Below are 27127 nucleotides of genomic sequence, written 5' to 3'. Positions count from 1 at the left end.
ATCCCTCCCGCATTGCGCAGATCCCTCACTCCACACTTCATCTCCCACAGTGTAGAGATCCGTCACTCCACATCATCCCTCCCACAGTGCTGAGATCCCTCACTACACACCAACCCTCCCACATTGCTCAGATCCCTCACTCCACACCATCCCTCCCACATTGCACAGATCCCTCACTCCACACCATCCCTCCCACAGTGCAGAGATCCCTCACTCCACACCATCCCTCCCACAGTGCAGAGATCCCTTACTCCACATCATCCCACTCACGGTGCTGAGATCCCTCACTCCACACTGCCCCTCCCACAGTGCTGAGATCCCTCACTCTGCACCATCCCTCCCACAGTGCTGAGATCCCTCACTCTGCACCATCCCTCCCACAGCGCTGAGATCAATCACTCTGCACCATCCCTCCCACAGCGCTGAGATCGCTCACTCCACATCATCCCTCCCACAGTGCAGAGATCCCTCACTCCGCACCATCCCTCCGACAGTGCAGAGATACCTCTCTCCACACCATCCCTCCGACAGTGCAGAGATTCCTCCCTCCACACCATCCCTCCCACGGTGCAGAGACCCTCACTCCACACTGCTCCTCCCACAGTGCTGAGATCCCTGACTCCACACTGCCCCTCCCACAGTACAGAGATCCCTCACTGCACATCATCCCTTTCACAGTGCAGAGATCCCTCACTCTGCACCATCCCTCCCACAGTGCAGAGATCCCTCACTCCACACTGCCCCTCCCACAGTGCAGGGATCCCTCACTCCACACCATCCCTCCCACAGTGCACAGATCCCTCAGTCCACATCATCCCTCCCACAGTGCAGAGATCCCTCACTCCACACTGCACCTCCCACAGTGCAGAGATCCCTCACTCCACATCATCCCTCTCACAGTGCTGAGATCCCTCACTCTGCACCATCCCCCCACAGTGCTGAGATCCCTCACTCCACATCATCCCTCCCACAGTGCTGAGATCACACACTCCACACCATCCCTCCCACAGTGCACAGATCCCTCAATCCGCACCATTCCTCTCACAGTGCTGAGATCCCTCACTCCACACTGCCGCTCCCACAATGCAGAGATCCCTCACTCTGCACCATCCCTCCCACAGTGCTGAGATCCCTCACTCCACACCATTCCCCTCACAGTGCTGAGATCCCTCTCCCTGCACCATCCCTCCCAGTGCTGAGATCCCTCACTCTGCAACATCTCTCCCACAGTGCTGAGATCCCTCACTCCACACTGCCCCTCCCACAGTGCTGAGATCCCTCACTCCACATAATCCCTCCCACAGTGCTGAGGTCCCGTACTCCGCACCATCCGTCCCACAGTGCAGAGACCCCTCACTCTGCACCATCCCTCCCACAGTGCTGAGATACCTCACTCCACATAATCCCTACCACAGTGCAGAGATCCCTCACTCTGCACCATCCCTCCTACAGTGCTGAGATCCCTCACTCTGCACCATCCCTCCCACAGTGCTGAGATGCCTCACTCCACACTGCCCCTCCCACAGTGCTGAGATCCCTCACTCCACACCATCCCCCCACAGTGCTGAGATCCCTCACTCCACACCATTCCCCCCACAGTGCTGAGATCCCTCACCCTGCACCATCCCTCCCAGTGCTGAGATCCCTCACTCTGCAACATCTCTCCCACAGTGCTGAGATCCCTCACTCCACACTGCCCCTCCCACATTGCTGAGATCCCTCACTCCACATAATCCCTCCCACAGTGCTGAGGTCCCGTACTCCGCACCATCCGTCCCACAGTGCAGAGACCCCTCACTCTGCACCATCCCTCCCACAGTGCTGAGATACCTTCCACATAATCCCTACCACAGTGCAGAGATCCCTCACTCTGCACCATCCCTCCTACAGTGCTGAGATCCCTCACTCCACACCATCCCTCCCACAGTGCAGAGATCCCTCACTCCACACCATCCCTCCCACAGTGCACAGATCCCTCACTCCACACCATCCCACCCACAGTGCTGAGATCCCTCACTCCACACCATCCCTCCCACAGTGCTGAGATCCCTCACTCCACATAATCCCTCCCACAGTGCTGAGGTCCCGTACTCCGCACCATCCGTCCCACAGTGCAGAGACCCCTCACTCTGCACCATCCCTCCCACAGTGCTGAGATACCTCACTCCACATAATCCCTACCACAGTGCAGAGATCCCTCACTCTGCACCATCCCTCCTACAGTGCTGAGATCCCTCACTCTGCACCATCCCTCCCACAGTGCTGAGATGCCTCACTCCACACTGCCCCTCCCACAGTGCTGAGATCCCTCACTCCACACCATCCCCCCACAGTGCTGAGATCCCTCACTCCACACCATTCTCACCACAGTGCTGAGATCCCTCACCCTGCACCATCCCTCCCAGTGCTGAGATCCCTCACTCTGCAACATCTCTCCCACAGTGCTGAGATCCCTCACTCCACACTGCCCCTCCCACATTGCTGAGATCCCTCACTCCACATAATCCCTCCCACAGTGCTGAGGTCCCGTACTCCGCACCATCCGTCCCACAGTGCAGAGACCCCTCACTCTGCACCATCCCTCCCACAGTGCTGAGATACCTTCCACATAATCCCTACCACAGTGCAGAGATCCCTCACTCTGCACCATCCCTCCTACAGTGCTGAGATCCCTCACTCCACACCATCCCTCCCACAGTGCAGAGATCCCTCACTCCACATAATCCCTACCACAGTGTACAGATCCCTCACTCTGCACCTTCCCTCCTACAGTGCTGAGATCCCTCACTCCACACCATCCCTCCCACAGTGCAGAGATCCCTCACTCCACATCATCCCTCCCACAGTGCAGAGATCCCTCACTCCACACCATCCCTCCCACAGTGCACAGATCCCTCACTCCACACCATCCCACCCACAGTGCTGAGATCCCTCACTCCACACCATCCCTCACACAGTGCTGAGATCCCTCACTACACACTGCCCTCCCACAGTGCAGAGATCCCTCACTCCACACCATCCCTCCCACAGTGCAGAGATCCCTCACTCCACACCATCCCTCCCACAGTGCTGAGATCCCTCACTTCACAACATCCCACCCACAGTGCTGAGATCCCTGACTCCACACTGCCCCTCCCACAGTGCAAAGATCCCTCACTCCACACCATCCCTCCCATAGTGCAGAGATCCATCAATCCACACTGCCCCTCACACAGTGCTCAGATGCCTCACTCTGCACCATCTCTCCCACAGTACTGTGATCCCTCACTCCACACTGCCCCTCTAACGGTGCTGAGATCCCTCAATCCACACTGCCCCTCCCACAGTGCAGAGATCCCTCACTCCACACCATCCCTCTCACAGTGCTGAGATCCCTCACTCCACACTGCCCCTCCCACAGTGCTGTGATCCCTCACTCCACTCTGCCCCTCCCACAGTGCAGAGATCCCTCACTCCACACCATCCCTCCCACAGTGCGAGATCCCTCACTACACATCATCCCTCCCACAGTGCAGAGATCCCTCACTCCACACTGCCCCTCCCACAGTGCTGAGATCCCTCACTCCACATCACGCCTTTCACAGTGCAGAGCTCCCTCACTCCACACCATCCATCCCACAGTGCTGAGATCCATCACTCCACATCATCCCTCTCACGGTGCTGAGATCCCTGACTCTGCACCATCCCTCCCACAGTGCTGAGATCCCTCACTCTGCACCATCCCCTTCACAGTGCAGAGTTCCCTCACTCCACACTGCATCTCCCACAGTGCAGAGATCCGTCACTCCACATCATCCCTCCCACAGCGCTGAGATCGCTCACTCCACATCATCCCTCCCACAGTGCAGAGATCCCTCACTCCGCACCATCCCTCCGACAGTGCAGAGATACCTCTCTCCACACCATCCCTCCGACAGTGCAGAGATTCCTCCCTCCACACCATCCCTCCCACGGTGCAGAGACCCTCACTCCACACTGCTCCTCCCACAGTGCTGAGATCCCTGACTCCACACTGCCCCTCCCACAGTACAGAGATCCCTCACTGCACATCATCCCTTTCACAGTGCAGAGATCCCTCACTCTGCACCATCCCTCCCACAGTGCAGAGATCCCTCACTCCACACTGCCCCTCCCACAGTGCAGAGATCCCTCACTCCACACCATCCCTCCCACAGTGCACAGATCCCTCAGTCCACATCATCCCTCCCACAGTGCAGAGATCCCTCACTCCACACTGCACCTCCCACAGTGCAGAGATCCCTCACTCCACATCATCCCTCTCACAGTGCTGAGATCCCTCACTCTGCACCATCCCCCCACAGTGCTGAGATCCCTCACTCCACATCATCCCTCCCACAGTGCTGAGATCACACACTCCACACCATCCCTCCCACAGTGCACAGATCCCTCAGTCCACATCATCCCTCCCACAGTGCAGAGATCCCTCACTCCACACTGCACCTCCCACAGTGCAGAGATCCCTCACTCCACATCATCCCTCTCACAGTGCTGAGATCCCTCACTCTGCACCATCCCCCCACAGTGCTGAGATCCCTCACTCCACATCATCCCTCCCACAGTGCTGAGATCACACACTCCACACCATCCCTCCCACAGTGCACAGATCCCTCAATCCGCACCATTCCTCTCACAGTGCTGAGATCCCTCACTCCACACTGCCGCTCCCACAATGCAGAGATCCCTCACTCTGCACCATCCCTCCCACAGTGCTGAGATCCCTCACTCCACACCATTCCCCTCACAGTGCTGAGATCCCTCTCCCTGCACCATCCCTCCCAGTGCTGAGATCCCTCACTCTGCAACATCTCTCCCACAGTGCTGAGATCCCTCACTCCACACTGCCCCTCCCACAGTGCTGAGATCCCTCACTCCACATAATCCCTCCCACAGTGCTGAGGTCCCGTACTCCGCACCATCCGTCCCACAGTGCAGAGACCCCTCACTCTGCACCATCCCTCCCACAGTGCTGAGATCCCTCACTCCACACCATCCCTCAAACAGTGCTGAGATCCCTCACTCCACACTGCCCCTCCCACAGTGCTGTGATCCCTCACTCCACTCTGCCCCTCCCACAGTGCAGAGATCCCTCACTCCACACCATCCCTCCCACAGTGCGAGATCCCTCACTACACATCATCCCTCCCACAGTGCAGAGATCCCTCACTCCACACTGCCCCTCCCACAGTGCTGAGATCCCTCACTCCACATCACGCCTTTCACAGTGCAGAGCTCCCTCACTCCACACCATCCATCCCACAGTGCTGAGATCCATCACTCCACATCATCCCTCTCACGGTGCTGAGATCCCTGACTCTGCACCATCCCTCCCACAGTGCTGAGATCCCTCACTCTGCACCATCCCCTTCACAGTGCAGAGTTCCCTCACTCCACACTGCATATCCCACAGTGCAGAGATCCGTCACTCCACATCATCCCTCCCACAGCGCTGAGATCGCTCACTCCACATCATCCCTCCCACAGTGCCGAGATCCCTCACTCCGCACCATCCCTCCGACAGTGCAGAGATACCTCTCTCCACACCATCCCTCCGACAGTGCAGAGATTCCTCCCTCCACACCATCCCTCCCACGGTGCAGAGACCCTCACTCCACACTGCTCCTCCCACAGTGCTGAGATCCCTGACTCCACACTGCCCCTCCCACAGTACAGAGATCCCTCACTGCACATCATCCGTTTCACAGTGCAGAGATCCCTCACTCTGCACCATCCCTCCCACAGTGCAGAGATCCCTCACTCCACACTGCCCCTCCCACAGTGCAGAGATCCCTCACTCCACACCATCCCTCCCACAGTGCACAGATCCCTCAGTCCACATCATCCCTCCCACAGTGCAGAGATCCCTCACTCCACACTGCACCTCCCACAGTGCAGAGATCCCTCACTCCACATCATCCCTCTCACAGTGCTGAGATCCCTCACTCTGCACCATCCCCCCACAGTGCTGAGATCCCTCACTCCACATCATCCCTCCCACAGTGCTGAGATCACACACTCCACACCATCCCTCCCACAGTGCACAGATCCCTCAGTCCACATCATCCCTCCCACAGTGCAGAGATCCCTCACTCCACACTGCACCTCCCACAGTGCAGAGATCCCTCACTCCACATCATCCCTCTCACAGTGCTGAGATCCCTCACTCTGCACCATCCCCCCACAGTGCTGAGATCCCTCACTCCACATCATCCCTCCCACAGTGCTGAGATCACACACTCCACACCATCCCTCCCACAGTGCACAGATCCCTCAATCCGCACCATTCCTCTCACAGTGCTGAGATCCCTCACTCCACACTGCCGCTCCCACAATGCAGAGATCCCTCACTCTGCACCATCCCTCCCACAGTGCTGAGATCCCTCACTCCACACCATTCCCCTCACAGTGCTGAGATCCCTCTCCCTGCACCATCCCTCCCAGTGCTGAGATCCCTCACTCTGCAACATCTCTCCCACAGTACTGAGATCCCTCACTCCACACTGCCCCTCCCACAGTGCTGAGATCCCTCACTCCACATAATCCCTCCCACAGTGCTGAGGTCCCGTACTCCGCACCATCCGTCCTACAGTGCTGAGATCCCTCACTCTGCACCATCCCTCCCACAGTGCTGAGATGCCTCACTCAACACTGCCCCTCCCACAGTGCTGAGATCCCTCACTCCACACCATCCCCCCACTGTGCTGAGATCCCTCACTCCACACCATCCCCCCACAGTGCTGAGATCCCTCACTCCACACCATTCCCCCCACAGTGCTGAGATCCCTCACCCTGCACCATCCCTCCCAGTGCTGAGATCCCTCACTCTGCAACATCTCTCCCACAGTGCTGAGATCCCTCACTCCACACTGCCCCTCCCACATTGCTGAGATCCCTCACTCCACAAAATCCCTCCCACAGTGCTGAGGTCCCGTACTCCGCACCATCCGTCCCACAGTGCAGAGATCCCTGACTCCACACTGCCCCTCCTGCAGTGCTGAGATCCCTCACTCCACACTGCTCCTCCCACAGTGCAGAGATCGCTCACTCCACACTGCCCCTCCCACAGTGCTGAGATCCCTCACTCCACACCATCCCTCCAACAGTGCTGAGATCCTTCAATCCACATCATCCCTCGCACAATGCTGATATCCCTGACTCCACATCATCCCTCCCACAGTGCACAGATCCCTCAATCCACATCATCCCTCCCACAGTGCACAGATTCCTCACTCTGCACCATCCCTCCCATAGTGCAGAGATCCATCAATCCACACTGCCCCTCACACAGTGCTCAGATGCCTCACTCTGCACCATCTCTCCCACAGTACTGTGATCCCTCACTCCACACCGCCCCTCTAACGGTGCTGAGATCCCTCACTCCACATCATCCCTCTCACGGTGCTGAGATCACACACTCCACACCATCCCTCCCACAGTGCACAGATCCCTCAGTCCACATCATCCCTCCCACAGTGCAGAGATCCCTCACTCCACACTGCACCTCCCACAGTGCAGAGATCCCTCACTCCACATCATCCCTCTCACAGTGCTGAGATCCCTCACTCTGCACCATCCCCCCACAGTGCTGAGATCCCTCACTCCACATCATCCCTCCCACAGTGCTGAGATCACACACTCCACACCATCCCTCCCACAGTGCACAGATCCCTCAATCCGCACCATTCCTCTCACAGTGCTGAGATCCCTCACTCCACACTGCCGCTCCCACAATGCAGAGATCCCTCACTCTGCACCATCCCTCCCACAGTGCTGAGATCCCTCACTCCACACCATTCCCCTCACAGTGCTGAGATCCCTCTCCCTGCACCATCCCTCCCAGTGCTGAGATCCCTCACTCTGCAACATCTCTCCCACAGTGCTGAGATCCCTCACTCCACACTGCCCCTCCCACAGTGCTGAGATCCCTCACTCCACATAATCCCTCCCACAGTGCTGAGGTCCCGTACTCCGCACCATCCGTCCCACAGTGCAGAGACCCCTCACTCTGCACCATCCCTCCCACAGTGCTGAGATCCCTCACTCCACACCATCCCTCAAACAGTGCTGAGATCCCTCACTCCACACTGCCCCTCCCACAGTGCTGTGATCCCTCACTCCACTCTGCCCCTCCCACAGTGCAGAGATCCCTCACTCCACACCATCCCTCCCACAGTGCGAGATCCCTCACTACACATCATCCCTCCCACAGTGCAGAGATCCCTCACTCCACACTGCCCCTCCCACAGTGCTGAGATCCCTCACTCCACATCACGCCTTTCACAGTGCAGAGCTCCCTCACTCCACACCATCCATCCCACAGTGCTGAGATCCATCACTCCACATCATCCCTCTCACGGTGCTGAGATCCCTGACTCTGCACCATCCCTCCCACAGTGCTGAGATCCCTCACTCTGCACCATCCCCTTCACAGTGCAGAGTTCCCTCACTCCACACTGCATATCCCACAGTGCAGAGATCCGTCACTCCACATCATCCCTCCCACAGCGCTGAGATCGCTCACTCCACATCATCCCTCCCACAGTGCCGAGATCCCTCACTCCGCACCATCCCTCCGACAGTGCAGAGATACCTCTCTCCACACCATCCCTCCGACAGTGCAGAGATTCCTCCCTCCACACCATCCCTCCCACGGTGCAGAGACCCTCACTCCACACTGCTCCTCCCACAGTGCTGAGATCCCTGACTCCACACTGCCCCTCCCACAGTACAGAGATCCCTCACTGCACATCATCCCTTTCACAGTGCAGAGATCCCTCACTCTGCACCATCCCTCCCACAGTGCAGAGATCCCTCACTCCACACTGCCCCTCCCACAGTGCAGAGATCCCTCACTCCACACCATCCCTCCCACAGTGCACAGATCCCTCAGTCCACATCATCCCTCCCACAGTGCAGAGATCCCTCACTCCACACTGCACCTCCCACAGTGCAGAGATCCCTCACTCCACATCATCCCTCTCACAGTGCTGAGATCCCTCACTCTGCACCATCCCCCCACAGTGCTGAGATCCCTCACTCCACATCATCCCTCCCACAGTGCTGAGATCACACACTCCACACCATCCCTCCCACAGTGCACAGATCCCTCAGTCCACATCATCCCTCCCACAGTGCAGAGATCCCTCACTCCACACTGCACCTCCCACAGTGCAGAGATCCCTCACTCCACATCATCCCTCTCACAGTGCTGAGATCCCTCACTCTGCACCATCCCCCCACAGTGCTGAGATCCCTCACTCCACATCATCCCTCCCACAGTGCTGAGATCACACACTCCACACCATCCCTCCCACAGTGCACAGATCCCTCAATCCGCACCATTCCTCTCACAGTGCTGAGATCCCTCACTCCACACTGCCGCTCCCACAATGCAGAGATCCCTCACTCTGCACCATCCCTCCCACAGTGCTGAGATCCCTCACTCCACACCATTCCCCTCACAGTGCTGAGATCCCTCTCCCTGCACCATCCCTCCCAGTGCTGAGATCCCTCACTCTGCAACATCTCTCCCACAGTACTGAGATCCCTCACTCCACACTGCCCCTCCCACAGTGCTGAGATCCCTCACTCCACATAATCCCTCCCACAGTGCTGAGGTCCCGTACTCCGCACCATCCGTCCTACAGTGCTGAGATCCCTCACTCTGCACCATCCCTCCCACAGTGCTGAGATGCCTCACTCAACACTGCCCCTCCCACAGTGCTGAGATCCCTCACTCCACACCATCCCCCCACAGTGCTGAGATCCCTCACTCCACACCATCCCCCCACAGTGCTGAGATCCCTCACTCCACACCATTCCCCCCACAGTGCTGAGATCCCTCACCCTGCACCATCCCTCCCAGTGCTGAGATCCCTCACTCTGCAACATCTCTCCCACAGTGCTGAGATCCCTCACTCCACACTGCCCCTCCCACATTGCTGAGATCCCTCACTCCACAAAATCCCTCCCACAGTGCTGAGGTCCCGTACTCCGCACCATCCGTCCCACAGTGCAGAGATCCCTGACTCCACACTGCCCCTCCTGCAGTGCTGAGATCCCTCACTCCACACTGCTCCTCCCACAGTGCAGAGATCGCTCACTCCACACTGCCCCTCCCACAGTGCTGAGATCCCTCACTCCACACCATCCCTCCAACAGTGCTGAGATCCTTCAATCCACATCATCCCTCGCACAATGCTGATATCCCTGACTCCACATCATCCCTCCCACAGTGCACAGATCCCTCAATCCACATCATCCCTCCCACAGTGCACAGATTCCTCACTCTGCACCATCCCTCCCATAGTGCAGAGATCCATCAATCCACACTGCCCCTCACACAGTGCTCAGATGCCTCACTCTGCACCATCTCTCCCACAGTACTGTGATCCCTCACTCCACACCGCCCCTCTAACGGTGCTGAGATCCCTCACTCCACATCATCCCTCTCACGGTGCTGAGATCCCTAACTCTGCACCATCCCTCCCACAGTGCAGAGATCTCTGACTCCACACTGCCCCTCCTGCAGTGCTGAGATCCCTCACTCCACACTGCTCCTCCCACAGTGCAGAGATCGCTCACTCCACACTGCCCCTCCCACAGTGCTGAGATCCCTCACTCCACACCATCCCTCCAACAGTGCTGAGATCCTTCAATCCACATCATCCCTCGCACAATGCTGATATCCCTGACTCCACATCATCCCTCCCACAGTGCACAGATCCCTCAATCCACATCATCCCTCCAACAGTGCACAGATTCCTCACTCTGCACCATCCCTCCCACAGTGCAGAGATCCCTGACTCCACATCATCCCTCCCACAGTGCTGAGATCCCTCACTCCACACTGCCCCTCCCACAGTGCAGAGATCCCTCACTCCACACTGCCCCTCCCACAGTGCAGAGATCCCTCACTCCACACCATCCCTCTCACAGTGCTGAGATCCCTCACTCCACACTGCCCCTCCCACAGTGCTGTGATCCCTCATTCCACTCTGCCCCTCCCACAGTGCAGAGATCCCTCACTCCACACCATCCCTCCCACAGTGCGAGATCCCTCACTACACATCATCCCTCCCACAGTGCAGAGATCCCTCACTCCACACTGCCCCTCCCACAGTGCTGAGATCCCTCACTCCACATCACGCCTTTCACAGTGCAGAGCTCCCTCACTCCACACCATCCGTCCCACAGTGCTGAGATCCATCACTCCACATCATCCCTCTCACGGTGCTGAGATCCCTCACTCTGCACCATCCCCTTCACAGTGCAGAGTTCCCTCACTCCACACTGCATCTCCCACAGTGCAGAGATCCGTCACTCCACATCATCCCTCCCACAGTGCTGAGATCCCTCACTCCACACCATCCCTCCCGCATTGCGCAGATCCCTCACTCCACACTTCATCTCCCACAGTGCAGAGATCCGTCACTCCACATCATCCCTCCCACAGTGCTGAGATCCCTCACTCCACACCATCCCTCCCACATTGCTCAGATCCCTCACTCCACACCATCCCTCCCACATTGCACAGATCCCTCACTCCACACCATCCCTCCCACAGTGCAGAGATCCCTCACTCCACACCATCCCTCCCACAGTGCAGAGATCCCTTACTCCACATCATCCCACTCACGGTGCTGAGATCCCTCACTCCACACTGCCCCTCCCACAGTGCTGAGATCCCTCACTCTGCACCATCCCTCCCACAGTGCTGAGATCCCTCACTCTGCACCATCCCTCCCACAGCGCTGAGATCCATCACTCTGCACCATCCCTCCCACAGCGCTGAGATCGCTCACTCCACATCATCCCTCCCACAGTGCAGAGATCCCTCACTCCGCACCATCCCTCCGACAGTGCAGAGATACCTCTCTCCACACCATCCCTCCGACAGTGCAGAGATTCCTCCCTCCACACCATCCCTCCCACGGTGCAGAGACCCTCACTCCACACTGCTCCTCCCACAGTGCTGAGGTCCCTGACTCCACACTGCCCCTCCCACAGTTCAGAGATCCCTCACTGCACATCATCCCTTTCACAGTGCAGAGATCCCTCACTCTGCACCATCCCTCCCACAGTGCAGAGATCCCTCACTCCACACTGCCCCTCCCACAGTGCAGAGATCCCTCACTCCACACCATCCCTCCCACAGTGCACAGATCCCTCAGTCCACATCATCCCTCCCACAGTGCAGAGATCCCTCACTCCACACTGCACCTCCCACAGTGCAGAGATCCCTCACTCCACATCATCCCTCTCACAGTGCTGAGATCCCTCACTCTGCACCATCCCCCCACAGTGCTGAGATCCCACACTCCACATCATCCCTCACACAGTGCTGAGATCACACACTCCACACCATCCATCCCACAGTGCACAGATCCCTCAATCCGCACCATTCCTCTCACAGTGCTGAGAACCCTCACTCCACACTGCCGCTCCCACAATGCAGAGATCCCTCACTCTGCACCATCCCTCCCACAGTGCTGAGATCCCTCACTCCACACCATTCCCCTCACAGTGCTGAGATCCCTCTCCCTGCACCATCCCTCCCAGTGCTGAGATCCCTCACTCTGCAAAATCTCTCCCACAGTGCTGAGATCCCTCACTCCACACTGCCCCTCCCACAGTGCTGAGATCCCTCACTCCACATAATCCCTCCCACAGTGCTGAGGTCCCGTACTCCGCACCATCCGTCTCACAGTGCAGAGACCCCTCACTCTGCACCATCCCTCCCACAGTGCTGAGATACCTCACTCCACATAATCCCTACCACAGTGCAGAGATCCCTCACTCTGCACCATCCCTCCTACAGTGCTGAGATCCCTCACTCTGCACCATCCCTCCCACAGTGCAGAGATCCCTGACTCCACATCATCCCTCCCACAGTGCTGAGATCCCTCACTCCACACTGCCCCTCCCACAGTGCAGAGATCCCTCACTCCACACTGCCCCTCCCACAGTGCAGAGATCCCTCACTCCACACCATCCCTCTCACAGTGCTGAGATCCCTCACTCCACACTGCCCCTCCCACAGTGCTGTGATCCCTCATTCCACTCTGCCCCTCCCACAGTGCGAGATCCCTCACTACACATCATCCCTCCCACAGTGCAGAGATCCCTCACTCCACACTGCCCCTCCCACAGTGCTGAGATCCCTCACTCCACATCACGCCTTTCACAGTGCAGAGCTCCCTCACTCCACAGCATCCGTCCCACAGTGCTGAGATCCATCACTCCACATCATCCCTCTCACGGTGCTGAGATCCCTCACTCTGCACCATCCGCTTCACAGTGCAGAGTTCCCTCACTCCACACTGCATCTCCCACAGTGCAGAGATCCGTCACTCCACATCATCCCTCCCACAGTGCTGAGATCCCTCACTCCACACCATCCCTCCCGCATTGCGCAGATCCCTCACTCCACACTTCATCTCCCACAGTGCAGAGATCCGTCACTCCACATCATCCCTCCCACAGTGCTGAGATCCCTCACTCCACACCAGCCCTCCCACATTGCTCAGATCCCTCACTCCACACCATCCCTCCCACATTGCACAGATCCCTCACTTCACACCATCCCTCCCACAGTGCAGAGATCCCTCACTCCACACCATCCCTCCCACAGTGCAGAGATCCCTTACTCCACATCATCCCACTCACGGTGCTGAGATCCCTCACTCCACACTGCCCCTCCCACAGTGCTGAGATCCCTCACTCTGCACCATCCCTCCCACAGTGCTGAGATCCCTCACTCTGCACCATCCCTCCCACAGCGCTGAGATCCATCACTCTGCACCATCCCTCCCACAGCGCTGAGATCGCTCACTCCACATCATCCCTCCCACAGTGCAGAGATCCCTCACTCCGCACCATCCCTCCGACAGTGCAGAGATACCTCTCTCCACACCATCCCTCCGACAGTGCAGAGATTCCTCCCTCCACACCATCCCTCCCACGGTGCAGAGACCCTCACTCCACACTGCTCCTCCCACAGTGCTGAGGTCCCTGACTCCACACTGCCCCTCCCACAGTTCAGAGATCCCTCACTGCACATCATCCCTTTCACAGTGCAGAGATCCCTCACTCTGCACCATCCCTCCCAAGGTGCAGAGATCCCTCACTCCACACTGCCCCTCCCACAGTGCAGAGATCCCTCACTCCACACCATCCCTCCCACAGTGCACAGATCCCTCAGTCCACATCATCCCTCCCACAGTGCAGAGATCCCTCACTCCACACTGCACCTCCCACAGTGCAGAGATCCCTCACTCCACATCATCCCTCTCACAGTGCTGAGATCCCTCACTCTGCACCATCCCCCCACAGTGCTGAGATCCCACACTCCACATCATCCCTCACACAGTGCTGAGATCACACACTCCACACCATCCATCCCACAGTGCACAGATCCCTCAATCCGCACCATTCCTCTCACAGTGCTGAGAACCCTCACTCCACACTGCCGCTCCCACAATGCAGAGATCCCTCACTCTGCACCATCCCTCCCACAGTGCTGAGATCCCTCACTCCACACCATTCCCCTCACAGTGCTGAGATCCCTCTCCCTGCACCATCCCTCCCAGTGCTGAGATCCCTCACTCTGCAAAATCTCTCCCACAGTGCTGAGATCCCTCACTCCACACTGCCCCTCCCACAGTGCTGAGATCCCTCACTCCACATAATCCCTCCCACAGTGCTGAGGTCCCGTACTCCGCACCATCCGTCTCACAGTGCAGAGACCCCTCACTCTGCACCATCCCTCCCACAGTGCTGAGATACCTCACTCCACATAATCCCTACCACAGTGCAGAGATCCCTCACTCTGCACCATCCCTCCTACAGTGCTGAGATCCCTCACTCCACACCATCCCTCCCACAGTGCAGAGATCCCTCACTCCACATAATCCCTACCACAGTGTACAGATCCCTCACTCTGCACAATCCCTCCTACAGTGCTGAGATCCCGCACTCCACACCATCCCTCCCGCAGTGCAGAGATCCCTCACTCCACATCTTCCCTCCCACAGTGCAGAGATCCCTCACTCCACACCATCCCTCCCACAGTGCACAGATCCCTCACTCTGCACCATCCTTCCCACAGTGCTGAGATCCCTCACTCCACGCTGCCCCTCCCACAGTGCAGAGATCCCTCACTCCACACCATCCCACCCACAGTGCTGAGATCCCTCACTCCACACCATCTCTCACACAGTGCTGAGATCCCTCACTCCACACTGCCCTCCCACAGTGCAGAGATCCCTCACTCCATACCATCCCTCCCACAGTGCTGAGATCCCTCACTTCACAACATCCCTCCCACAGTGCTGAGATCCCTCACTCCACACTGCCCCTCCCACAGTGCAGAGATCCCTCACTCCACACCATCCCTCCCATATTGCAGAGATCCATCAATCCACACTGCCCCTCCCACAGCGCTGAGATGCCTCACTCTGCCCCATCTCTCCCACAGTACTGTGATCCCTCACTCCACACCGCCCCTCCAACGGTGCTGAGATCCCTCACTCCACATCATCCCTCCCACGGTGCTGAGATCCCTAACTCTGCACCATCCCTCCCAAAGTGCAGAGATCCCTCACTCCACACTGCTCCTCCCACAGTGCAGAGATCGCTCACTCCACACTGCCCCTCCCACAGTGCTGAGATCCCTCACTCCACACCATCCCTCCAACAGTGCTGAGATCCTTCAATCCACATCATCCCTCGCACAATGCTGATATCCCTGACTCCACATCATCCCTCCCACAGTGCACAGATCCCTCAATCCACATCATCCCTCCCACAGTGCAGAGACCCCTCACTCCACAGCATCCCTCCCACATTGAAGAGATCCCTGACTCCACACTGCCCCACCCACAGTGCAGAGATCCCTCAGTCCACACCATCTCTTTCACAGTGCAGAGATCCCTCACTCCACGCTATCCCTCCCACAGTGCAGAGATCCCTCACTCCACACTGCCCCTCCCACAGTGCAGAGATCCCTCACTCCACACCATCCCTCCCACTGTGCAGAGATCCCTCACTCCACATCATCCCTCCCACAGTGCTGAGATCCCTCGCTCCACATCATCCCTCCCACGGTGCAGAGATCCCTCACTCGACATCATCCCTCCCATGGTGCTGAGATCCCTCACTCCACATCATCCCTCCCACAGTGCGAGATCCCTCACTACACATCATCCCTCCCACAGTGCAGAGATCCCTCACTCCACACTGCCCCTCCCACATTGCTGAGATCCCTCACTCCACACCATCCGTCCCACAGAGCTGAGATCCATCACTCCACATCATCCCTCTCACGGTGCTGAGATCCCTGACTCTGCACCATCCCTCCCACAGTGCTGAGATCCCTCACTCTGCACCATCCCCTTCACAGTGCAGAGTTCCCTCACTCCACACTGCATCTCCCACAGTGCAGAGATCCGTCACTCCACATCATCCCTCCCACAGTGCTGAGATCCCTCACTCCACACCATCCCTCCCGCATTGCGCAGATCCCTCACTCCACACTTCATCTCCCACAGTGCATAGATCCGTCACTCCACATCATCCCTCCCACAGTGCTGAGATCCCTCACTCCACACCATCCCTCCCACAGTGCAGAGATCCCTCACTCCACACCATCCCACCCACAGTGCTGAGATCCCTCACTCCACACCATCTCTCACACAGTGCTGAGATCCCTCACTCCACACTGCCCTCCCACAGTGCAGAGATCCCTCACTCCACACCATCCCTCCCACAGTGCAGAGATCCCTCACTCCATACCATCCCTCCCACAGTGCTGAGATCCCTCACTTCACAACATCCCTCCCACAGTGCTGAGATCCCTCACTCCACACTGCCCCTCCCACAGTGCAGAGATCCCTCACTCCACACCATCCCTCCCATAGTGCAGAGATCCATCAATCCACACTGCCCCTCCCACAGCGCTGAGATGCCTCACTCTGCCCCATCTCTCCCACAGTACTGTGATCCCTCACTCCACACCGCCCCTCCAACGGTGCTGAGATCCCTCACTCCACATCATCACTCCCACGGTGCTGAGATCCCTAACTCTGCACCATCCCTCCCAAAGTGCAGAGATCCCTCACTCCACACTGCTCCTCCCACAGTGCAGAGATCGCTCACTCCACACTGCCCCTCCCACAGTGCTGAGATCCCTCACTCCACACCATCCCTCCAACAGTGCTGAGATCCTTCAATCCACATCATCCCTCGCACAATGCTGATATCCCTGACTCCACATCATCCCTCCCACAGTGCACAGATCCCTCAATCCACATCATCCCTCCCACAGTGCAGAGACCCCTCACTCCACAGCATCCCTCCCACATTGAAGAGATCCCTGACTCCACACTGCCCCACCCATAGTGCAGAGATCCCTCAGTCCACACCATCTCTTTCACAGTGCAGAGATCCCTCACTCCACGCTATCCCTCCCACAGTGCAGAGATCCCTCACTCCACACTGCCCCTCCCACAGTGCAGAGATCCCTCACTCCACACCATCCCTCCCACTGTGCAGAGATCCCTCACTCCACATCATCCCTCCCACAGTGCTGAGATCCCTCGCTCCACATCATCCCTCCCACGGTGCAGAGATCCCTCACTCGACATCATCCCTCCCATGGTGCTGAGATCCCTCACTCCACATCATCCCTCCCACAGTGCGAGATCCCTCACTACACATCATCCCTCCCACAGTGCAGAGATCCCTCACTCTGCACCATCCCTCCTACAGTGCTGAGATCCCTCACTCCACACCATCCCTCCCACAGTGCAGAGATCCCTCACTCCACATAATCCCTACCACAGTGTACAGATCCCTCACTCTGCACAATCCCTCCTACAGTGCTGAGATCCCGCACTCCACACCATCCCTCCCGCAGTGCAGAGATCCCTCACTCCACATCTTCCCTCCCACAGTGCAGAGATCCCTCACTCCACACCATCCCTCCCACAGTGCACAGATCCCTCACTCTGCACCATCCTTCCCACAGTGCTGAGATCCCTCACTCCACGCTGCCCCTCCCACAGTGCAGAGATCCCTCACTCCACACCATCCCACCCACAGTGCTGAGATCCCTCACTCCACACCATCTCTCACACAGTGCTGAGATCCCTCACTCCACACTGCCCTCCCACAGTGCAGAGATCCCTCACTCCACACCATCCCTCCCACAGTGCAGAGATCCCTCACTCCATACCATCCCTCCCACAGTGCTGAGATCCCTCACTTCACAACATCCCTCCCACAGTGCTGAGATCCCTCACTCCACACTGCCCCTCCCACAGTGCAGAGATCCCTCACTCCACACCATCCCTCCCATATTGCAGAGATCCATCAATCCACACTGCCCCTCCCACAGCGCTGAGATGCCTCACTCTGCCCCATCTCTCCCACAGTACTGTGATCCCTCACTCCACACCGCCCCTCCAACGGTGCTGAGATCCCTCACTCCACATCATCCCTCCCACGGTGCTGAGATCCCTAACTCTGCACCATCCCTCCCAAAGTGCAGAGATCCCTCACTCCACACTGCTCCTCCCACAGTGCAGAGATCGCTCACTCCACACTGCCCCTCCCACAGTGCTGAGATCCCTCACTCCACACCATCCCTCCAACAGTGCTGAGATCCTTCAATCCACATCATCCCTCGCACAATGCTGATATCCCTGACTCCACATCATCCCTCCCACAGTGCACAGATCCCTCAATCCACATCATCCCTCCCACAGTGCAGAGACCCCTCACTCCACAGCATCCCTCCCACATTGAAGAGATCCCTGACTCCACACTGCCCCACCCACAGTGCAGAGATCCCTCAGTCCACACCATCTCTTTCACAGTGCAGAGATCCCTCACTCCACGCTATCCCTCCCACAGTGCAGAGATCCCTCACTCCACACTGCCCCTCCCACAGTGCAGAGATCCCTCACTCCACACCATCCCTCCCACTGTGCAGATATCCCTCACTCCACATCATCCCTCCCACAGTGCTGAGATCCCTCGCTCCACATCATCCCTCCCACGGTGCAGAGATCCCTCACTCGACATCATCCCTCCCATGGTGCTGAGATCCCACACTCCACATCATCCCTCCCACAGTGCGAGATCCCTCACTACACATCATCCCTCCTACAGTGCAGAGATCCCTCACTCCACACTGCCCCTCCCACATTGCTGAGATCCCTCACTCCACACCATCCGTCCCACAGAGCTGAGATCCATCACTCCACATCATCCCTCTCACGGTGCTGAGATCCCTGACTCTGCACCATCCCTCCCACAGTGCTGAGATCCCTCACTCTGCACCATCCCCTTCACAGTGCAGAGTTCCCTCACTCCACACTGCATCTCCCACAGTGCAGAGATCCGTCACTCCACATCATCCCTCCCACAGTGCTGAGATCCCTCACTCCACACCATCCCTCCCGCATTGCGCAGATCCCTCACTCCACACTTCATCTCCCACAGTGCAGAGATCCGTCACTCCACATCATCCCTCCCACAGTGCTGAGATCCCTCACTCCACACCATCCCTCCCACAGTGCAGAGATCCCTCACTCCACACCATCCCACCCACAGTGCTGAGATCCCTCACTCCACACCATCTCTCACACAGTGCTGAGATCCCTCACTCCACACTGCCCTCCCACAGTGCAGAGATCCCTCACTCCACACCATCCCTCCCACAGTGCAGAGATCCCTCACTCCATACCATCCCTCCCATAGTGCTGAGATCCCTCACTTCACAACATCCCTCCCACAGTGCTGAGATCCCTCACTCCACACTGCCCCTCCCACAGTGCAGAGATCCCTCACTCCACACCATCCCTCCCATAGTGCAGAGATCCATCAATCCACACTGCCCCTCCCACAGCGCTGAGATGCCTCACTCTGCCCCATCTCTCCCACAGTACTGTGATCCCTCACTCCACACCGCCCCTCCAACGGTGCTGAGATCCCTCACTCCACATCATCCCTCCCACGGTGCTGAGATCCCTAACTCTGCACCATCCCTCCCAAAGTGCAGAGATCCCTCACTCCACACTGCTCCTCCCACAGTGCAGAGATCGCTCACTCCACACTGCCCCTCCCACAGTGCTGAGATCCCTCACTCCACACCATCCCTCCAACAGTGCTGAGATCCTTCAATCCACATCATCCCTCGCACAATGCTGATATCCCTGACTCCACATCATCCCTCCCACAGTGCACAGATCCCTCAATCCACATCATCCCTCCCACAGTGCAGAGACCCCTCACTCCACAGCATCCCTCCCACATTGAAGAGATCCCTGACTCCACACTGCCCCACCCACAGTGCAGAGATCCCTCAGTCCACACCATCTCTTTCACAGTGCAGAGATCCCTCACTCCACGCTATCCCTCCCACAGTGCAGAGATCCCTCACTCCACACTGCCCCTCCCACAGTGCAGAGATCCCTCACTCCACACCATCCCTCCCACTGTGCAGAGATCCCTCACTCCACATCATCCCTCCCACAGTGCTGAGATCCCTCGCTCCACATCATCCCTCCCACGGTGCAGAGATCCCTCACTCGACATCAGCCCTCCCATGGTGCTGAGATCCCTCACTCCACATCATCCCTCCCACAGTGCGAGATCCCTCACTACACATCATCCCTCCCACAGTGCAGAGATCCCTCACTCCACACTGCCCCTCCCACATTGCTGAGATCCCTCACTCCACACCATCCGTCCCACAGAGCTGAGATCCATCACTCCACATCATCCCTCTCACGGTGCTGAGATCCCTGACTCTGCACCATCCCTCCCACAGTGCTGAGATCCCTCACTCTGCACCATCCCCTTCACAGTGCAGAGTTCCCTCACTCCACACTGCATCTCCCACAGTGCAGAGATCCGTCACTCCACATCATCCCTCCCACAGTGCTGAGATCCCTCACTCCACACCATCCCTCCCGCATTGCGCAGATCCCTCACTCCACACTTCATCTCCCACAGTGCAGAGATCCGTCACTCCACATCATCCCTCCCACAGTGCTGAGATCCCTCACTCCACACCATCCCTCCCACAGTGCAGAGATCCCTCACTCCACACCATCCCTCCCGCATTGCGCAGATCCCTCACTCCACACTTCATCTCCCACAGTGCAGAGATCCGTCACTCCACATCATCCCTCCCACAGTGCTGAGATCCCTCACTCCACACCATCCCACCCACAGTGCTGAGATCCCTCACTCCACACCATCTCTCACACAGTGCTGAGATCCCTCACTCCACACTGCCCTCCCACAGTGCAGAGATCCCTCACTCCACACCATCCCTCCCACAGTGCAGAGATCCCTCACTCCATACCATCCCTCCCACAGTGCTGAGATCCCTCACTTCACAACATCCCTCCCACAGTGCTGAGATCCCTCACTCCACACTGCCCCTCCCACAGTGCAGAGATCCCTCACTCCACACCATCCCTCCCATAGTGCAGAGATCCATCAATCCACACTGCCCCTCCCACAGCGCTGAGATGCCTCACTCTGCCCCATCTCTCCCACAGTACTGTGATCCCTCACTCCACACCGCCCCTCCAACGGTGCTGAGATCCCTCACTCCACATCATCACTCCCACGGTGCTGAGATCCCTAACTCTGCACCATCCCTCCCAAAGTGCAGAGATCCCTCACTCCACACTGCTCCTCCCACAGTGCAGAGATCGCTCACTCCACACTGCCCCTCCCACAGTGCTGAGATCCCTCACTCCACACCATCCCTCCAACAGTGCTGAGATCCTTCAATCCACATCATCCCTCGCACAATGCTGATATCCCTGACTCCACATCATCCCTCCCACAGTGCACAGATCCCTCAATCCACATCATCCCTCCCACAGTGCAGAGACCCCTCACTCCACAGCATCCCTCCCACATTGAAGAGATCCCTGACTCCACACTGCCCCACCCATAGTGCAGAGATCCCTCAGTCCACACCATCTCTTTCACAGTGCAGAGATCCCTCACTCCACGCTATCCCTCCCACAGTGCAGAGATCCCTCACTCCACACTGCCCCTCCCACAGTGCAGAGATCCCTCACTCCACACCATCCCTCCCACTGTGCAGAGATCCCTCACTCCACATCATCCCTGCCACAGTGCTGAGATCCCTCGCTCCACATCATCCCTCCCACGGTGCAGAGATCCCTCACTCGACATCATCCCTCCCATGGTGCTGAGATCCCTCACTCCACATCATCCCTCCCACAGTGCGAGATCCCTCACTACACATCATCCCTCCCACAGTGCAGAGATCCCTCACTCTGCACCATCCCTCCTACAGTGCTGAGATCCCTCACTCCACACCATCCCTCCCACAGTGCAGAGATCCCTCACTCCACATAATCCCTACCACAGTGTACAGATCCCTGACTCTGCACAATCCCTCCTACAGTGCTGAGATCCCGCACTCCACACCATCCCTCCCGCAGTGCAGAGATCCCTCACTCCACATCTTCCCTCCCACAGTGCAGAGATCCCTCACTCCACACCATCCCTCCCACAGTGCACAGATCCCTCACTCTGCACCATCCTTCCCACAGTGCTGAGATCCCTCACTCCACGCTGCCCCTCCCACAGTGCAGAGATCCCTCACTCCACACCATCCCACCCACAGTGCTGAGATCCCTCACTCCACACCATCTCTCACACAGTGCTGAGATCCCTCACTCCACACTGCCCTCCCACAGTGCAGAGATCCCTCACTCCACACCATCCCTCCCACAGTGCAGAGATCCCTCACTCCATACCATCCCTCCCACAGTGCTGAGATCCCTCACTTCACAACATCCCTCCCACAGTGCTGAGATCCCTCACTCCACACTGCCCCTCCCACAGTGCAGAGATCCCTCACTCCACACCATCCCTCCCATATTGCAGAGATCCATCAATCCACACTGCCCCTCCCACAGCGCTGAGATGCCTCACTCTGCCCCATCTCTCCCACAGTACTGTGATCCCTCACTCCACACCGCCCCTCCAACGGTGCTGAGATCCCTCACTCCACATCATCCCTCCCACGGTGCTGAGATCCCTAACTCTGCACCATCCCTCCCAAAGTGCAGAGATCCCTCACTCCACACTGCTCCTCCCACAGTGCAGAGATCGCTCACTCCACACTGCCCCTCCCACAGTGCTGAGATCCCTCACTCCACACCATCCCTCCAACAGTGCTGAGATCCTTCAATCCACATCATCCCTCGCACAATGCTGATATCCCTGACTCCACATCATCCCTCCCACAGTGCACAGATCCCTCAATCCACATCATCCCTCCCACAGTGCAGAGACCCCTCACTCCACAGCATCCCTCCCACATTGAAGAGATCCCTGACTCCACACTGCCCCACCCACAGTGCAGAGATCCCTCAGTCCACACCATCTCTTTCACAGTGCAGAGATCCCTCACTCCACGCTATCCCTCCCACAGTGCAGAGATCCCTCACTCCACACTGCCCCTCCCACAGTGCAGAGATCCCTCACTCCACACCATCCCTCCCACTGTGCAGATATCCCTCACTCCACATCATCCCTCCCACAGTGCTGAGATCCCTCGCTCCACATCATCCCTCCCACGGTGCAGAGATCCCTCACTCGACATCATCCCTCCCATGGTGCTGAGATCCCACACTCCACATCATCCCTCCCACAGTGCGAGATCCCTCACTACACATCATCCCTCCCACAGTGCAGAGATCCCTCACTCCACACTGCCCCTCCCACATTGCTGAGATCCCTCACTCCACACCATCCGTCCCACAGAGCTGAGATCCATCACTCCACATCATCCCTCTCACGGTGCTGAGATCCCTGACTCTGCACCATCCCTCCCACAGTGCTGAGATCCCTCACTCTGCACCATCCCCTTCACAGTGCAGAGTTCCCTCACTCCACACTGCATCTCCCACAGTGCAGAGATCCGTCACTCCACATCATCCCTCCCACAGTGCTGAGATCCCTCACTCCACACCATCCCTCCCGCATTGCGCAGATCCCTCACTCCACACTTCATCTCCCACAGTGCAGAGATCCGTCACTCCACATCATCCCTCCCACAGTGCTGAGATCCCTCACTCCACACCATCCCTCCCACAGTGCAGAGATCCCTCACTCCACACCATCCCACCCACAGTGCTGAGATCCCTCACTCCACACCATCTCTCACACAGTGCTGAGATCCCTCACTCCACACTGCCCTCCCACAGTGCAGAGATCCCTCACTCCACACCATCCCTCCCACAGTGCAGAGATCCCTCACTTCACAACATCCCTCCCACAGTGCAGAGATCCCTCACTCCACACCATCCCTCCCATAGTGCAGAGATCCATCAATCCACACTGCCCCTCCCACAGCGCTGAGATGCCTCACTCTGCCCCATCTCTCCCACAGTACTGTGATCCCTCACTCCACACCGCCCCTCCAACGGTGCTGAGATCCCTCACTCCACATCATCCCTCCCACGGTGCTGAGATCCCTAACTCTGCACCATCCCTCCCAAAGTGCAGAGATCCCTCACTCCACACTGCTCCTCCCACAGTGCAGAGATCGCTCACTCCACACTGCCCCTCCCACAGTGCTGAGATCCCTCACTCCACACCATCCCTCCAACAGTGCTGAGATCCTTCAATCCACATCATCCCTCGCACAATGCTGATATCCCTGACTCCACATCATCCCTCCCACAGTGCACAGATCCCTCAATCCACATCATCCCTCCCACAGTGCAGAGACCCCTCACTCCACAGCATCCCTCCCACATTGAAGAGATCCCTGACTCCACTCTGCCCCACCCACAGTGCAGAGATCCCTCAGTCCACACCATCTCTTTCACAGTGCAGAGATCCCTCACTCCACGCTATCCCTCCCACAGTGCAGAGATCCCTCACTCCACACTGCCCCTCCCACAGTGCAGAGATCCCTCACTCCACACCATCCCTCCCACTGTGCAGAGATCCCTCACTCCACATCATCCCTCCCACAGTGCTGAGATCCCTCGCTCCACATCATCCCTCCCACGGTGCAGAGATCCCTCACTCGACATCAGCCCTCCCATGGTGCTGAGATCCCTCACTCCACATCATCCCTCCCACAGTGCGAGATCCCTCACTACACATCATCCCTCCCACAGTGCAGAGATCCCTCACTCCACACTGCCCCTCCCACATTGCTGAGATCCCTCACTCCACACCATCCGTCCCACAGAGCTGAGATCCATCACTCCACATCATCCCTCTCACGGTGCTGAGATCCCTGACTCTGCACCATCCCTCCCACAGTGCTGAGATCCCTCACTCTGCACCATCCCCTTCACAGTGCAGAGTTCCCTCACTCCACACTGCATCTCCCACAGTGCAGAGATCCGTCACTCCACATCATCCCTCCCACAGTGCTGAGATCCCTCACTCCACACCAAACCTCCCGCATTGCGCAGATCCCTCACTCCACACTTCATCTCCCACAGTGCAGAGATCCGTCACTCCACATCATCCCTCCCACAGTGCTGAGATCCCTCACTCCACACCATCCCTCCCACATTGCTCAGATCCCTCACTCCACACCATCCCTCCCACATTGCACAGATCCCTCACTCCACACCATCCCTCCCACAGTGCAGAGATCCCTCACTCCACACCATCCCTCCCACAGTGCAGAGATCCCTCACTCCACATCATCCCACTCACGGTGCTGAGATCCCTCACTCCACACTGCCCCTCCCACAGTGCTGAGATCCCTCACTCTGCACCATCCCTCCCACAGTGCTGAGATCCCTCACTCTGCACCATCCCTCCCACAGCGCTGAGATCCATCACTCTGCACCATCCCTCCCATGGTGCTGAGATCCCTCACTCCACATCATCCCTCCCACAGTGCGAGATCCCTCACTACACATCATCCCTCCCACAGTGCAGAGATCCCTCACTCCACACTGCCCCTCCCACATTGCTGAGATCCCTCACTCCACACCATCCGTCCCACAGAGCTGAGATCCATCACTCCACATCATCCCTCTCACGGTGCTGAGATCCCTGACTCTGCACCATCCCTCCCACAGTGCTGAGATCCCTCACTCTGCACCATCCCCTTCACAGTGCAGAGTTCCCTCACTCCACACTGCATCTCCCACAGTGCAGAGATCCGTCACTCCACATCATCCCTCCCACAGTGCTGAGATCCCTCACTCCACACCAAACCTCCCGCATTGCGCAGATCCCTCACTCCACACTTCATCTCCCACAGTGCAGAGATCCGTCACTCCACATCATCCCTCCCACAGTGCTGAGATCCCTCACTCCACACCATCCCTCCCACATTGCTCAGATCCCTCACTCCACACCATCCCTCCCACATTGCACAGATCCCTCACTCCACACCATCCCTCCCACAGTGCAGAGATCCCTCACTCCACACCATCCCTCCCACAGTGCAGAGATCCCTCACTCCACATCATCCCACTCACGGTGCTGAGATCCCTCACTCCACACTGCCCCTCCCACAGTGCTGAGATCCCTCACTCTGCACCATCCCTCCCACAGTGCTGAGATCCCTCACTCTGCACCATCCCTCCCACAGCGCTGAGATCCATCACTCTGCACCATCCCTCCCACAGCGCTGAGATCGCTCACTCCACATCATCCCTCCCACAGTGCAGAGATCCCTCACTCCGCACCATCCCTCCGACAGTGCAGAGATACCTCTCTCCACACCATCCCTCCGACAGTGCAGAGATTCCTCCCTCCACACCATCCCTCCCACGGTGCAGAGACCCTCACTCCACACTGCTCCTCCCACAGTGCTGAGATCCCTGACTCCACACTGCCCCTCCCACAGTACAGAGATCCCTCACTGCACATCATCCCTTTCACAGTGCAGAGATCCCTCACTCTGCACCATCCCTCCCACAGTGCAGAGATCCCTCACTCCACACTGCCCCTCCCACAGTGCAGAGATCCCTCACTCTACACCATCCCTCCCACAGTGCACAGATCCCTCAGTCCACATCATCCCTCCCACAGTGCAGAGATCCCTCACTCCACACTGCAC

The sequence above is a fragment of the Hemitrygon akajei genome, chromosome 8, assembly GCF_048418815.1.
Source record: "Hemitrygon akajei chromosome 8, sHemAka1.3, whole genome shotgun sequence".
Classification (NCBI taxonomy): Eukaryota; Metazoa; Chordata; class Chondrichthyes; order Myliobatiformes; family Dasyatidae; genus Hemitrygon; species Hemitrygon akajei.
The sequence above is the reverse complement of the archived record's forward strand: the minus strand, read 5'-3'. Positions refer to the sequence as shown.